Here is an 18,236-nt window from a genome sequence, read left to right on the forward strand (position 1 = left end):
TTGTGTATGCCCCTCACCACCAGCCGAGGCCTGGCAATAGTTTTGACTGAGTTGGCCAGCATAAAAACAAGAGAAACGGTGAGAGAGAGTGATTTAATACTTCCGGTCCGCTCCCTTCGGGTCCGGTTTATTTGCTATATTAGATCACCTCAGGTTTATCCCCCTTGAATAGGAGCTAGAGAATTCAGATGATAGAATCTTCTTAATCAGATTTCTCCCTTTATATTGAATACATGGTCTCCAGACAACAATTTGTGACCCGGATAGTCACCTTTCGACGCCCGAATGGTGTCATTACGAAGGAGGGAACATTCAGAGTTCTAATATGTGTTTTAATCCAGGAATGATATTTTGTTTATGTCTAGGTGAAGCGCTTGTCCTAGTGCTGATTTTACTTTTTTTGAAATCATTCTATTGATATTTTTCGTTCTGAGTTCTGACCTCGTTGTTTGTTTGGGACGGTCATTCCGTCTGTTTAACTTCAGTGTAGTGCGTAAGCTTTAGGATACATTGTTGTTGAGCTCCGGATTATTTAGGGATCCCACGTCGTCGTTTTAATTGTGTTATTAGATAATCCCCTTCTCAGGTCAATTAAGTGTTTGAATTCTATCAGGGTTATCCGTGTCACGTAACCGTCTTCATGTGTATAACGAAAATAATCAAGACTCATTCGAGCGTCCATAAAGCATAGACAATTAAACTGAACCCATTTGATGATGTAAAGGTGCCAAGACTTATAGCCTTCAAGAATTAAGAACTGAATGAATTTTAAAGACATTGTTTTAGTATGGACGTCTATCCAGTAACTCTTCATTTGACTTGAATCTGGACTTTGACCCAAGTTTATTGTACTCCGATACGAGTTCGAACCTTGTGCAGTGTTTGTAAATTTAGACATGTCTTAGTAAATAAATAAACTTAGCTGTTTTATTTTTAGTTGACTATTCTCACTCAATAGATTGAAGGGCACCTCTCCCCTAATCCTCTTATTACTCTAAATTCACATTCGACCTTAGCGCAGTCTTGTAGAATTCTCATTGCCGAAGCTTATATAGAGGATAGTGAGACGTAACGTAGCCAACGTGAGGTAATAATAATAATGGCGAATGGCTTTTAGTGCCGGAAGTGTCCGAGGACATGTTCGGCTCGCCAGGTGCAGGTCTTTTGATTTAATGCCCGTAGGTGACCTGCGCGTCGTGATGAGGATGAAATGATGATGAAGACGACACGTACACCCAGTCCGCGAGCCAGAGAAATTAACCAATGATGGTTAAAATCCCCGACCCTGCCGAAAATCGAACCCTGGACCCCTGTGACCAAAGGCCAGCATGCTAATCATTTAGCCATGGACACGGACAATGTGAGGTAATCTCCTAGATGGATAAAATACCTGATTTAATCCTCTATATTTATTCATCTTTAACTTGTTCATTTTTAACAATTTGCTTTGCGTTGTACATACACTGACTGACAGTGACAATGCAACACCAAGGAGGAGTGGTTCGAAAAGGATGAAAGTTGGGGGAAAAACCGAGACGGCACGGATGAATAATTGATGTTTATTTCAAACCGATATGCAGGTTACACAATGCGCACGGCATCGACTCAGTAGGATGTAGGACCACCGCGAGATGGATGGTGTCCTGAGGGATGGTTCTCCATTCTCTGTCAACCATTTGCCACAGTTGGTCGTCCGTACGAGGCTGGGGCAGAGTTTGCAAACGGCGTCCAATGAGATCCCACACGTGTTCGATTGGTGAGAGATCCGGAGAGTACGCTGGCCACGGAAGCATCTGTACACCTCGTAGAGCCTGTTGGGAGATGCGAGCAGTGTGTGTGCGGTGACTATCACTGACAGAACAGAAGCGTGACTCATCGGAGAACACGACGTTCCGCCATTCCCTCATCCAAGTCGCTCTAGCCCGGCACCATGCCAGGCGTGCACGTCTATGCTGTGGAGTCAATGGTAGTCTTCTGAGCGGACGCCGGGAGTGCAGGCCTCCTTCAACCAATCGACGGGAAATTGTTCTGGTCGATATTGGAACAGCCAGGGTGTCTTGCACATGCTGAAGAATGGCGGTTGACGTGGCGTGCGGGGCTGCCACCGCCATAGAGTTAGTATATTGCACACTAGAGGTAGCATTGGCGCTGCAGTCGCGTGCGAAGTTGAACGAGCGCGCTGTTTGGCAAAAGCTAGATTGTTTGGCACTGTCACTACTGGAGCTTCCCAGTAAATTGAAGTATATACTTCTGTGAAGGAAAATGCCAACTGTAATAGTACAGTCTAGCTCAGTGAGAAAAGCAACGGGAAACAATTTTGTCCTCTTTTCTCCAGCTGGCCTCTTTAGCGATGCTTGATCTGTGTCAAATTTTCAGAGAATATATTTACCCAACTGACTAATATAGTCTACATTATTCCGTTCAGTTCTTAACTATTCGTAAATAGGATACTTTAGCACAACTGTCTCCATGAAGTAAGAAGCAAGATTTTGGACCTGTAATTGTTATTACGATTTCAGCCCAAAGCGTTGTTTGGATCTTTAACAGATCCACGTAAACTAAATTGTTTCAATTTTTCCATGAATAAAATCCTGTGGGGTATAATGGTCGCAAGAATAACGTTCTTCGGGCTTCTAAAATGTTTAACACTGAGATAAGCTCTGCAGTAAAACTTTATGTTCTGAGAAACGTTCACCATCAACATTTGGTCGGAAAAATTGTGGCGCATTAATAAACACACAAGTAATGATGGCCCACTGCGATATTGATCGGGAGGACCCAGCCTCACCCAAGCGAATACTCATTTAACGCTTCTGGTGATAGAACGGTTTATCACTGAGCGCATTTGTGGCTTCATTTACTCTCGACAGCTGGTTTTCATCAGATTTTTAAAATTATTCTCTTTATTAGAATAGAGAATAGCATAATAATAAACAATCTGATTTCTTAAATTTTAGTTTAAGTCAATACCCTGCGGTAATGTGCTGATTATACTAATGTCTACAACTATAATCACGGAGGCTTACAAAAGCAATATGTGTCCAGTAACTGGTCTAAATGCTATCTTGGATTGATATGGGGATGAATAACTTCAATTTGACTCAAAATTTTGCTTTAGCCCATATTTGGCATGACTGAGCACGATAGCTGCAGTCGCTTAAGTACGGCCAGTATCCAGTATTCGGGAGATAGTGGATTCGAACCCCACTATCGGCAGCCCTGAAAATGGTTTACCGTGGTTTCCCACTTTTGTTTTGCTAGTTGCTTTACGTCGCACCGACACAGATAGGTCTTATGGCGACGATGGGACAGGAAAGGGCTAGGAGTGGCAAAGAAGCGGCCGTGGCCTTAATTAAGGTACAGCCCCAGCATTTGCCTGGTGTGAAAATGGGAAACCACGGAAAACCATTTTCGGTGCTGCCGACAGTGGGGTTCGAACCTACTATCTCCCGAATACTGGATACTGGCCGCACTTAAGCGACTGCAGCTATCGAGCTCGGTGGTTTCCCACTTACACACCAGGCAAATGCTGGGGCTGTACATTAACTAAGGCCACGGCCGCTTCCCTCCCATTCCTAGACCTTTCCTGTCCCATCGTCGCCATAAGACATATCTGTGTCGGCGACGTAAAGCAACTTGCATATTTGGCATGAAAGCATATGTCACAGAACTCATATACGACCCTCTACATAACTCTGTAGATAACTCAGTATACGTCACATCATGTTCTATAACGAGTAGGCTAATCCAGGGAGTATAATTTAAGACTTCGCACTTCAGGTCACAGACCGCGGGAATCCCCAAGTCAGCGCTATATGGCTTGTGTCAAGCTTGGCATGTTAAGAAGTATTGACAGCTGACGGAGCAGATTGGATCTCCCGCTCAGTTCGCTAGTAACTATAGGACATTTTAAGGTGTGCTATACGGTTATTGTCACTATGGTCAAGTACACTAGAGTGCAGAGAATATTTTTGGTCGAGTGTTATTTGCAATCCCTGTATGTGCTCAAGAAGAAGAAACCAGCTAAAAATGCCTTCAAAAATTCCGTAGACAATTTCCCGGTTCGACAGTTCTATCAGAACGCTACGTGCAACAACTCGTTCATATGTGGGGTAGTACTGGTCCCGAAACTAATAAGAAAATAAGCGCGAAGAAGAAGAGCTCTCATACAGGAGAGGTTAGAAGATATACGGTAGGGAAAGGCTACATTAGCCGCTTCGGAGAGTAGGTAATGAAACTGGTATTTCACATTCGTCAACACGTAATGCAACAAAGTTATTACATTTATGCTCTTACTGGTCTCATTCAGTAGATAACATAACGCCTATAGATTTCATTGCAAAAGTACAATTTTTGCAGTTGGTTAATGAATAGTGTTCACGGCAGTGTCGTGTATTCGGACTTTCTTTATAATTTATTTACTAGCAAATATACCCGTGCTTCGCTACGGTATTATACCTTGTATACGGATTTCCACGTAAGTTACTGCACACAAAGTGAGTATGATAAAATTATACGTCTCATAGCGACAGCCTGGAATACTCACAAAACGGGCAAGAACCCATACGTTGTTTCCCATGTAAGGTGCAAGTTGGGGAAATTTAGATGATAATGGGAGGTCACATTTCCTCCTGTCATTCACAATCGAGTTCGGGAGTTTCTACAATAACGGCAGGCTCACTTACCAGCTGCCATTCGCAATAGAGATGGGTAGTTTTCATTATAATAATCAGGCCCCCTTTCCTCACGATAGTCCCATTCGAGTTGGAGAGATTTGACTGTAACCAAGACATGCTTCGCTATCCTAAATATAAAGAATCAAGATACGGCAATAATGCATAGCACCAAAATTGAAGATCTCTCCAAATTGAGCAGCGATTGTCTAATCTGCTTTGTGAAATGACTTATGGTTTAGAAAGCAGTTACCACGAAACGAAGGTCTGAACCGTCGAGGAAATTGCCTCAATATTTTGATATTTTCGGGGACTAATAGTAATATATTTGAACAGCCTGGAATACTCACTCAAAGGAAAGAGTGTGCACTGACCAAGCGAAATAATGTATATAACAAAGGGACGTAACGTATAGGTGATGTTTCGCATATAGTCCACAGATTTTACAGAAAATCAATAGTGTAAGAGAAAATGGAAGGAAACTGTTGTTGTTTCCCTATAAACCCCCATTCCATTCAGTGATTTTAAACCATATGCATATCTAAACCTTTCCATGGATCAGTACACTCTATATGTTAATTTTGGTCGAGATCTATCCAGGTGTTTCGCCGTGATGTTGGAACAGACGGACAAAGAGGCAAACAGACATGAAAGCTTAAAACCACTGATACGGCCTTAAGTTGACCTAAATCGGATAAATATCTGAAAAATTGGCAAATCAAACGAAGTTATAGACAGCGGACCCCCTAGAATATTATTTATATACATAAGCATCAGCACGTTTGTAACTGCAGACCTTCATTTCGAGATTTACAGCTTTTATACGGTAGGTCATATCAACAAACGGATTCCGTCATCAGACGCCCCTTTAAGTTTTCTACATGGCTGGTCCTATGACATTTATTTATGAGTTATATTGAATTAGAAGCATTAAACAGGGTGAAATCTGGGTAGAGTTTTCACATATTACTTTCTTTTTCGGATACTTATGCAGCAGCTGGAATCATAAAATTGCTGGTCTGAGTGGCTCAGACGCTTGAGGCGCTGGCCTTCTGACCCCAACTTCGCAGGTTCGATCCTGGCTCAGTCCGATGTTATTTGAAGGTACTCAAATACGACAGCCTCGTGTCGGTAGATTTACTGGCACATAAAAGAACTTCTGCGAGACTACATTCCGGCATCTCGGCGTCTCCGAAAACCGTAAAAGTACCGTAAAATTTGGCTAACATATGACCACTGGTCGTGCCAATGTGCATACCGCATTTGATGATTCTATCTTTCCTATAAGTGTGCCAAACGATAAGATATACGTGTACAAAGTACAAAATTAACTTAAACTTAAGAAATATAGCTCTATCTAACGTATAAGGGATCGATATACGACAATATGTCATAGGACCAAAGTTGTAGATCTCTCGAAATTGAAACGTGATTGTGCATTTTGTTTTGTTATACGATTTACCGTTTAGCCACCAATTATCCTGAAACGAAGGTCTGCACGATCATTGAAATTGCCTCCATATTTCGATATGTTCCTGGGCCAAACATTCATACATTTGAACAGATTGCAATGTTTCCTCAAAGGAAAGAGTGTCAAGGTTTCTGGATTAGCACTCGCATACATACGGAGTAATTAAGTAAAAAAATATTACAGTTAACAAAGTTGAAATTAATAGAAAATAGGATTATAACTGAGGACAGCCGGATGGGACAAATAGCCCTCTGTAAATACCAAGTAGATATATTCTAAAATGAAATGCCCCTCACTAAATTGTGATGATATGAGTTAGGATATAAGAAGACAGAAACAGAGGAGAAATTTAGGCTCAGTAAACAAATAAGAGGATGACTTATGGTGTTATTACTTAAATGTAACGAGGCAAGTCAGAGGCAAAAACTTAAAGCTGAAAACATAAGTAGAAGAGAAATGCAGTAAAATGTACAGCAAATGCCAGAAGACATCTTGCGGTGTGAAATCTTGGGCTACACTACGCTGTACTATTAAAATGTTAACAGCCCCTTTAAACGCTATTCGACGACGATTGTAACCTCCAATGGGATTCCGCAAATACTCCGCAGAATGGCAGAATGGCAGCGTCACGTCTCTCTCGCCTTCTATGCAAGTAAGAACTACGAGTTTACAGGAATTTTGAAGAAAATTACATTAACCTATGTTACTTCACTGCTGGTAAGCAGCCAGGGACGTTGCCATGATAACCGGTAGGTTCGTTGTCGGTCTGTCGGCCACTCAATGCAGAACATGAAATCCGCACATAGTAGTAATTTTCTCCGTCATTTAAAGAGTAAGCGAAACAAAAGTCGTTTAAAATGAAGGGACGTTTTATATGTAGTCCACAAATTTTACAGAAAATAAATAGTATAAGAGAAAATTTAAGAAACCTGTTGTGGTTTCCCTATAAAACCCCATTATATTAAGTGATTTCCAAATCATATGCATACCTGAACCTTCCCCTGAATCAGTATACTCTATATATGAAGTTTGGTCGAGATATATCCAGCCGTTTTGCCGTGATGGTGGAACAAACAAACAGACAGACAAACAAATAGACACGAAAGCTAAAAACCACTGATACGGTCTTATGTTGGCCTAAATGGGATAAATATCTGAAAAATTTTCAAAACAAACGAAATTACAGACAGCTGTTTGAGAGATATGAACATTCTGAAGTCTGAGTATTTCGTAAATTCTCAAAGGAGTCAAGTGAATAATATTTAATTTTAGCAATGCTACTAGAAATATGTTTAAATAAATGTGTTTTAACTGACTTGACATCAATGTTACCAACTCAAAATTTCGTCTCGTAAAATCCTTGTTTTAATCCTAGTTCAAAGCTCGAATTATTGAATTAATTAACAGAAAATTTATATAATTGTTGTACAACGTGGCTTAGACAGAAAGATGCCAACGGTACTATATGAAATAGTGTTCTTAAAATATTGTATGATTTGGTATTAACAGTCGCCTAAAATATTAGAAATATCCGTTATAACGTTCTATGTTTATTCGAGAACTAGCAGAAGTACCCGTTCTTCGTACGGGTTATCAGAAACTGGCTTTAGTTACTCATACTATCGGTGTGACTGACTTCATTAGATATTTATATCACTGGTGTATTTACATAAGTACGTAGGAATTATTTGTCATGTTTGGAATTATAGTCTATCTTCTTCTTCTTTTCTTCATGGGGCCTCTAAATATTAGTTCCAAATTAGCGTCGACCTCTAAGATCTTTTGCTACCATGTTTTTCCTTCATTCCCACCTAGATATACCTGCTCCCTTCACAAAGCTGCAGGTTTAGTGTAAGTATACTTCCGCTAGATAGTACCACAAATATAAATGTTATTGAACTAGCAAATGTACCCGTGCTTCGCTACGGTATTCGACATTGTATTCGAATATCGAAGTAAATACTGTACGTGCAGTAAATAAGATTGTTTTAAAATTGCATATCTCTTAGCGTTATCCGAGAAACAGCTTGGGGAGGTCCCCATACGCTGTTTCCAATGTAAAGTCTTTGTTACGGATTTGTGATATAACGGCAGGCTCACTTGAATACTGCCATTCACAATCGAGTTGGGAAGTTTACATTATAATTGCAGGCCCCATTGCGAATTGCGCGGTCACAATCGATTTGGGGAGTTTTCGTTACAATGGCAGCCCCTTTCCTACTTCCAGACAGATAACAGTTGAGGAGTTTTTATTGTAATTGCAGGCACCTACCCTACTATCAGTCGAAATTGAGTTGTGCAGATATCATTATAATGGCAGGCCCCTTTTGCTACTGCCAGCCAGCTTACTGCCAGTCACACCAAGATGGTGAGTTTCCATCAAAATACCAGGCCACTATGCCTAATGCCAGTCACATTTTAGATGAGGACATTTGTTTATAATTGCGAGCACCATTGCCTACTGCCAAACACAATCGGGTAGGGGAGTTTTAAACGAAACTGCATGCTCCCTTGCCTTCTGCAAGTCAAATAGAGAAGTGAACTGTTCATTACAATGGTAGGCCTTCCTTACTACTGCCCGTTACACAGGAGTTGGAGAAGGACTCCATTCCTACTGCCAGTCAAAGTCGGTATGGGGAGTACTGATTAGAATAGCAGACACACCCTTTCTCGGTCGCTATAAACCGACATCAGTGAATACATATAGATCGACATACGAAAGTATATGCTTGTTTACAATATTGCAGACCTTCATTTACAGATAACTGCTGCTAAACGTGCGTCATATCGACAAAGGATTGTACCATAAGACGCCGGATTTAGTGGCCTAAATGGCTGGTCCTATGATATCTCATCTATTCTTGGGTCAGATTGAGTTAGAAACGTTGAACAGGGCAAAGTTCTTGTAAGATTATCTCACATTGCATTACTTTTCGGATAATTATGTGATAGCTACATACATAGCATTTGGCGCACATATGGCTACTGGGTGGGCCAATTTTCGTGAAGAGCTTGATGATTCTATATTTCCTATAAGTGATTGAAAGTATGAATTATGCATGAGAAAAGTCCAAATTTACTTAGCCTAACATCGATTAACAGAGAAAAATCAAACATAAAAAGGATACAGATACGACAAAAAGGTCATAAGACCAAGGTTGTAGATCATTCCAAATTGAACGAAGATTGTGCAATCCGTTATGTGGTAGGACTTCCCGAAGGTCTGCACCATCATTAAAATTGCCTCCATATTTCAATATTCTTCGGGGATAAAAAGTGAAAAATTTAAAGATCTTGGAAGTTTTCCGTCCGTTACGGGCTAAAACGTATAATTTTGTCAAATTTCCATTTTCCTTTTCGTCTGGCAGATTATGCCGCAATCTGCATTTTGGGCGAGGAGGGTTAAAAAATTAGAACTTTCAGGAAACTAAAACAAAAAATATGCAGTGGGCCATTATTACTCCTTAAACGGGTGACTGTGCGAAAATTTCGCCAAAATAGTCAATGTACAGGCACACAGTCGTTACGATTTTATTTATATAGATAGATAAGGAATTTGCTCCACGTATAACGCCTTTTGGGCTATGTCCGCTGGACTTAACCTGCAAAACTGACCATTCATGATATCTCCCTTATTAATCCTCCTGACGAAAAAATGCACATGAAAAAAAAGTTTTAGAGATGGAATACCATCACGTTTGGTCGATTTCCAGTCAGGTTGTTCTTGTACTGTATATATTGTGGAAGAGTAATATCACCATTTCGGTTCCCTATAAACCAACAGCCCATTCCGGGAACATGAAATGTTATAGACCTTTCAGAGTGCAGAGCATGATACCCGCATAAAATAGTAAATTTCTCCGTCATGTGAAGAGTAAGGTAAATTATGAACATAACAAACGTTCAAAAAAGGCTTTCTCGGCTGCAGATCTAAAAATCACAGGAATAGAACCAGCTTTTGGGTGGTTAGGCCGTGTGCATTATGCAGAGTTTCGTCCAGACGTGCCATTTGGACTCATCAGCTGGAATGGCACGCCCCTCCAGGACTCTGCTTAGCAGTGGCAGACCAAACTGTCTGGACGAAACTCTGCATAATGCACACGGCCTAACCACCCAAAAGCTGGTTCTATTCCTGTGATTTTTAGATCTGCGGCCGTGAAAGCCTTTTTTGAATTTGTATCTCCAATGGGGGAGCATTTTTTAAACGGAGAAGTCATTTCTCCTTTAGCAGGTTAGCAAACTTGATTTGCTAACGCGGCGGGGCCACACAGTTTGGTCTGCCACTGCTAAGCAGAGTCCTGGAGGGGCGTGCCATTCCAGCTGATGAGTCCAAATGGCACGTCTGGACGAAACTCTGCATGATGCACACGGCCTAACCACCCAAAAGCTGGTTCTATTCCTGTGATTTTTAGATCTGCGGCCGTGAAAGCCTTTTTTGAATTTGTATCTCCAATGGGGGAGCATTTTTTAAACGGAGAAGTCATTTCTCCTTTAGCAGTTGCTAACACGGCGGGGCCACACAGTTTGGTCTGCCACTGCTAAGCAGAGTCCTGGAGGGGCGTGCCATTCCAGCTGATGAGTCCAAATGGCACGTCTGGACGAAGCTCTGCATAATGCACACGGCCTAACCACCCAAAAGCTGGTTCTATTCCTGTGATTTTTAGATCTGCGGCCGTGAAAGCCTTTTTTGAATTTGTATCTCCAATGGGGGAGCATTTTTTAAACGGAGAAGTCATTTCTCCTTTAGCAGGTTAGCAAACTTGATTTGCTAACACGGCGGGGCCACACAGTTTGGTCTGCACTGCTAAGCAGAGTCCTGGAGGGGCGTGCCATTCCAGCTGATGAGTCCAAATGGCACGTCTGGACGAAACTCTGCATAATGCACACGGCCTAACCACCCAAAAGCTGGTTCTATTCCTGTGATTTTTAGATCTGCGGCCGTGAAAGCCTTTTTTGAATTTGTATCTCCAATGGGGGAGCATTTTTTAAACGGAGAAGTCATTTCTCCTTTAGCAGGTTAGCAAACTTGATTTGCTAACACGGCGGGGCCACACAGTTTGGTCTGCCACTGCTAAGCAGAGTCCTGGAGGGGCGTGCCATTCCAGCTGATGAGTCCAAATGGCATGTCTGGACGAAACTCTGCATAATGCACACGGCCTAACCACCCAAAAGCTGGTTCTATTTCTGTGATTTTTAGATCTGCGGCCGTGAAAGCCTTTTTTGAATTTGTATCTCCAATGGGGGAGCATTTTTTAAACGGAGAAGTCATTTCTCCTTTAGCAGGTTAGCAAACTTGATTTGCTAACACGGCGGGGCCACACAGTTTGGTCTGCCACTGCTAAGCAGAGTCCTGGAGGGGCGTGCCATTCCAGCTGATGAGTCCAAATGGCACGTCTGGACGAAACTCTGCATAATGCACACGGCCTAACCACCCAAAAGCTGGTTCTATTCCTGTGATTTTTATAACAAACGTTGTTTATAATGAAGAGACGTTTCACGTACGGTCCACGAAGTTTACAGAAAATCAATGGTATAAGAGAAAATGGAGGAAAACCGTCCTGGTTTTCCTATAAACCCCCGTCTATTCAAAGATTTTAAAATGATATGCATATCGAAACCTTCCCCGGGATGCGTATACTCTAAATGTGAAGTTTGGTTGAGATCTATTCAGCCGTTTCGACGTGATGGTGGAACAGACAAACAGACAGACAAACGGACAAACAAACAGGCACGTAAAGTAAAAACCACCGATTCTGTATTTAGTTGACCGAAAACGGATAAATATCTGAAAAATTGGCAAAAACGAAATTACAGACAGCAGACCCCCTACAACTTTATTTATATAGATGAGTCTTAAAGCAATGGCATATAAGAACTAATTTTAAACGTCTGATTATAAAATTGGTGATATAGATGTTGAAGGAACTTTGTAGTAATGGACATTATTGATCCTGTTTCTCTCTGTGGTCCATTCTTTTCAGTCGTTTTCATCAGTTTGTTAATTTGTGAATTTTTGATCTAAAGATCTCAATGTTTTGGATATTTCTTATGATTCTATCTTTTCAATATCGTCGATGATATCGCAAATTCTTTTCATAATGTCTGTTTTGACTTTACTGCTGTTCTCATAGAATTCGATTATTTGTTTAGTCAGTCTCTGAGAATATTGAAGCTTCCGTTAATTTTACATCTGTATTTTGTAATGTTATTTGGAATATGTCCGTACTGTCTGTTTTTGAGTCTGAATCGTTCCTCTGCGAGTTTTGAATGTATGATTTTTCCCTCAGTGCTTTCTTCTCAGTGCTTCAAACATCTGCTCTCTTGAACAAAATTAATGTTTCCGATCCATAGAAACATTCCGATTTAATGACCGTGCTCTAATTTCTTAATGTTTGGAAATGCACTTTTCTTGTAGATATTTTTGTTGAATCGATATGCCTTTTCCTTATTATTATTATTATTATTATTATTATTATTATTATTATTACCCATTTAATTAGGTTAATCATCTCATTAATTTTAACTTACGCTCAATAGTTCGAAATTTTTCTGAACGTTAAGCGTGCATAAATTTTAAATGGCATTGCCTCCTTTCCTAAAAGTACATAAACATGTGTGTGTACAGTTATAGTATGGCATGCTATTTAATTAGTAATATTTAAAACAATGTCCACTTGTTCCCGAAGCCATTTTCATCTCCTAATGAGTGAACCTTGGTGTATAACCTGTACTGGTCACTGAAAATTATTGAGGTGAACCTTAACATGCATCCCATCTACGATTAAGATTGTAATCTTGCCTGCATTTGAATTTAGCGTATTGCGAGGAAACAATTTTAGCTGAAGAATCCCGAAATCTACTTACTTTAAAATAAAGCTTTAATATGCACCTATGTAAAACTATACAAATTAAAAAGTTTTCAAATATAACTCTACAGCCTTCCATAGAATACAGTTTCTAATTTTGATAATCTCTCAGAAAAGTAATGTATTTCGTATGAACACATGACTTAAGAAAAGTTTCTAGTTATCATTTATATCTGAGACATGTAGGAACATAGTAGAAATAGTGCTTCATCAAAATGTGCATTTCTCATTAGAAAGCAGGATAAAGGTAAAACTATGAAATTGGCAAAAAGTCTTAATGGGAAATATTGTATTTTGGAGGATTGTGAAGTTCCGTTAATTGTATTACATTGATCTTTAGTATTAAAGACAAGAGAGTAATGAGAATAGTCCCGATGCTCTTCTTTGCGGGAAAGACATAAAAATTCAATTCAATCAGGCATCAAATTCTCTCCAATCTTCCACTTGAGATCCCACCGCGATAGAAATGCGAATCATCGGTACTGAAAATAATCCCAAGCAAGGAAATTGTACCCCAACAGTTCATGGGTTGTGTAATGTGCAACAGGAGGAGATACGAAAAGGGAGTGAAATCCCAGTGGATTTCTTGATTTCCATTTCGCACAAGCTTCTCCTTCCAACCACGAGATTCCCGCACTCCCATGTAGATATGTAGATATCACACGTAGAGGCTCAACACCATTACCGTGCAAAGCTTCAGTCAAGGAGCAGACAAAGATTCTAACTTAAACTAGAGAAATAGAAACGGTGGCAATCTTCGGCATACATCTTGCGGAATTTAATAAATGAAGCATACAACGTTTAGAGAATCCATAGTTTCACTTGTTATTAAATTAAGTAGATATACATTAAAATAATTATTTATGTCAGTTATCTCTCAGATTTTACCATTAATTTATTTAGTTAAAAAAGAATATGAACTATATAACGTAACAGCACAATTCTGACGGTTTTCCAATACATCAAACATGATTTTAAGGAGATTTACAATACATATCCCTGCCCCGTGATCTGAGGGTGGCGAGCCTGTCTCCTAACATGAAGGCCCGGGTTCTATTCCCAGTCAAGAATCTGACGACGGATTCGTGGACCACCAGCCTGGTGTGAGATGACAGCCCTGGTCATGAAAAACAAGAATAAAGACCGAGAGGATTCGTCGCGCTGACCATGCGTCACCACATAATCTGCAGGTCTTCCGGCCGAGCAGCAGTGGCTTGGTAATACACAGACTCTCAGCGGTAGCACCATACACAAATACATAGGGAGTGATTATCCAAATAGTATCGCCACTGGGTCCACAAGGTGGTCACGGTTGGAGTTTCCTACAATGTATGTGGGATACTATAAATGAAAAATCACTTCCATGCGGTTCGTCTTAGAAGAAAAAATGAAGTAAAGTCTCCTAAAACTACAATTTGCTCGCCTACTTTATGTCATACATACATACAAAACAAAACATAGAAATGCGTATATTCATACTTATACACGGCAGTGATTTATGTGATAAAGCAATATTTATATGCGTATGTATAAATTGTATCCTTTATTATAATCTAACGTTACGCGATATAGTTTTCATTTACGTCTGTTTTCCATATGAATATTCTGGGAATTTCGTCTTATTCTCAAATGACAATAGTTTGTCACCATATTTACAACCACTGCCTAGTGAATGTCTTCGACATGAAATCATTGTGAGATAAATACATTGCTACTATAATTTGTTTATACAAATGCATTTTCCAACATTTCTTTGTAAAATAATATAACAAATTAATTAGCATATTTCTTTCAGTAGAAATTAGCCCACTATATAGCAAAACAACATGGTCGACTTTCTGTTTGGAAATAGATCTTGCCAGCACATGGCTGGAGATCATGTACGTAAACCACTATTAGGCACGCTTTCTATTCCATTCTGCTATAACTCTAGATTCGAGTTCTCAGTAGTATTAAGGATGGTTGCTTAGTTGTGCATCCTTATAAACAAAAATCACAAGAACCACCAAACAGTAGTAGGTACTTCTAATAACGTTGCCATTTGTAACAATGCGCCTAAAAATATGCTTGTGTGGTGTAAACGTGTTGAGCTGGAAAATCCATGATGCTGACATAACATTTCTATGAAACGTTAGGGTACGTGAACATCTAGGAATCCAACGAGGGTTCAATTCATTCGTACTTGGCACATTAACTTGGAAGATAAAAAAGTAGGTGAGCCTTTTAAGGGCTATTTAATATGCAGGTATAATATAGTGCGTCGAATGTGATATGTGACAATAATTACTATTGATATTCCATATAGCAGCTCATATGGGGTTAAAATAACTGTTAGTACTGCTGGGCTCGAAACTCCGAACATAAAACATAGCGTTCACCGTTACGTATCGCAGCCACGGAGTAGTTTCTTGCCATTTAGGTTATGTCGTAACATCCCGGTATCAGCTCAGTTTCTAATCAACATAGAGCGTAGAATGGATTTCTGCGTTCATTAATTATTACCTCCTTATTGCTGGCTTGTCAGCAAAGAATAATGATATTAAAAGCCATGTAGGTATACCTACTCAAAAACTTACCATCGGACTAAGTTATACGGGAGATGTTTTCACGCTAGGTTATAAAATTTCGGTTGCATAAGTATGAAGAAGTACGGGAATCTGATACACCCCATGAATTAAGGAGTAACGTAAGGAAAGCTTTATTATGAAAGACCATAGCACGGGACGAAGTACACACAGTCTGAATAGATGATTCTTTCGAACGAGTGTTCACTTAGTTTAAGTTTAATAAAGACCATCCATAACGATCATAAAACGTGTTTTCAGTGCTAGAGTGAAAGGACTGACCACACTAATAAGACTGAAACATAAAGCATGCAGTGACTAATGACCCTTTTCCTAAAGGACCCATGACCATTTCTTAAGAATGGTTCTTTCTTCACAAACTTCCTTTAAGCATTATAAAAGAATGTTATAAAAACATTCACATCGTCAAATAGTTTAGAAAAACGTACACACTGTGGAAGGATGAAAGATAAATACTATGTTGAAAGAAGAGTGCAGAGTTTGAGTGCAGCGTGGCTTGAACGTTTTCCAATGCCCGTTATGTATGGCTAACTCCACCCCAAGAAACCGCACCGCACGAAGCCAGCAAACTACATCGTGTTTTCGTTATGTGAAGAGAATATATATTGAGGCTCGGCCACTAAGTGCCCAGCTCGTACCTGCCGTCTGCAAACGTTCCAGCGATCTGCCCCACTAATGTGGTGCGGTTTGTCCGTTAGGAAAAGAGGAGCAGTTTCTTTCATTTCAAACGATTCCTGCAATGACCATAAGAGGCCAACGACTTTCACTTTATTACGTTTTACCAGGATTACTTCTGTAACACAACGCTAACGGTGTAACCTCAATATGTTTACGATGAAAGAATATAAATTCTGCAGAGGGAAGTATAACAAATTACAGTCATACGGCCTAAACCAAGATTAATTTATGATTATAAAGGTTTAGAGAACATATTCGTTACCTTAATTGACCTGTCTGCCTCATTCTGGGCTTCGAATACATTAAAGGGACTGAGGATTAAAGAAGCTAGTACCATAATTCCTTTTGCATCCTGACCCTCTTTTAAATGGTGTGAAGGTTTCCCTCATGCAGTGGGTTTGAAATACTAAATATGGTACTCTCTTTTGATGTAGGTGTAGTGAATCTCAGTGCCGTGTGCCATTCGAAATGGGGAAATCTCTTTTTATTAAGTTTTTCCACTTCCTGACGGGGTTAGAACCCACGTTTTTCCGCTTGAACCAAGCACTCCTTTACTGCTAACCACTCCATTCCACATATTGCCGTGATTACGGATACTGAAGCATTTAACTTCGATTTTGCTTTGCTTTCTGGCTTTTGCTTGGAAGAAAATTTGAAATAACCTTTTACTCTGGTAAGGGAAGCAACGGGAAACTATCTAACCCCTAGGTCTTTTAGTACCGGTAGGTATCTTCAGTAATTCTTGGTTAGCTGTGGTCAGAGCTTTTGGGGAACCAGTTAGCTTTCGCATTTATTCATCATACATTCTTTCACACGATACACTTGAACATGTGGCCAGTACAGGAACTGTGATCTAGGTTGGTAAAGAAGTGTTTCACACAGCAACCCCCTCCAGCATCAACCTCCATCCGCTTCTTTCGTACTTCTAGGAAACATGATTGACAAGTTCTTGCCTCTCCTTGAGGACGAGTACTCCACACCCCTTCAAATTTCACTGCAATGTATAATGCAATCATACTTCGGATTACACATTTTAAGAACTTCTGAATAGTCTGTGATTTGGTCCATTAAATTAATGAAAATGCTCCTGAACTTCTCTCTTTAGAATTTCACAGCCTAAGATATTTGTGTGTTGATCAAGAGGATCGATAAATTGTAGTACCGAACATTGATCATTTCCATCCACCCGTTGGTTATTTCATTACTTTCTGAAAACAAGCGATATTAAATTCCCTTCTCTCATCTGAAAGGTTCTATACTCGGAAAAGGTGAAAGTGACCACTGGACCTCAACTTGATCAAAAATGATTTTCACTGACTTGTAAAAGGCTCCTATCCACATGATTGTCTAACGTTACTTCGTCAATTATTTCCTTTCCTATTTAAGTTACTCGATTTCCTAATGCCTAATGAGGATTATTTTCCAGTTTACATAGCAATGTGTCTGTCTCCATATCGGAATTGAAGAGCCCGGCACAAGAATCAGACACCTCCACTTTTTGGTCAGTTTCGTTTTTTGCTGTAAGCTATCATAAAAGAAAGATTTATCTGCCTGTGCAAGAACAGTACTGCTCCACTCATTTGGTGCGTAGCAGCAGGGCAGAAACAGTCAAAACAACCCCAACAGCTCCTGGAACTGTCTGTTTCTTGCAGCGGCTATAGTTCAATGTTCGACCACTGTGACCGGACCTTTGGTGTAATCGAGAAGGTAAAACGAAAACCGAAAACGAGAGAGAATATATTTGCCACAAGATTATCGTGCTCTAGTACAGAATACGAGTGGTTTGATGTAACACGAACAATGTTTTGGACTACATAACTCACTTCAAACTTTTTTCAAAACAAAGTTCAGTCCTCGTAAAGGTGGAATGTTGAGAGTGTCAAAATATAGATACGTTGAATACAACAGCAATTGTCTGTCGTGCAGTGTCAATGCGAGTACCATGTTAAGGGATGGCCTTGTT

Source organism: Anabrus simplex, chromosome 1 (assembly GCF_040414725.1).
Source record: "Anabrus simplex isolate iqAnaSimp1 chromosome 1, ASM4041472v1, whole genome shotgun sequence".
Taxonomy (NCBI): domain Eukaryota; kingdom Metazoa; phylum Arthropoda; class Insecta; order Orthoptera; family Tettigoniidae; genus Anabrus; species Anabrus simplex.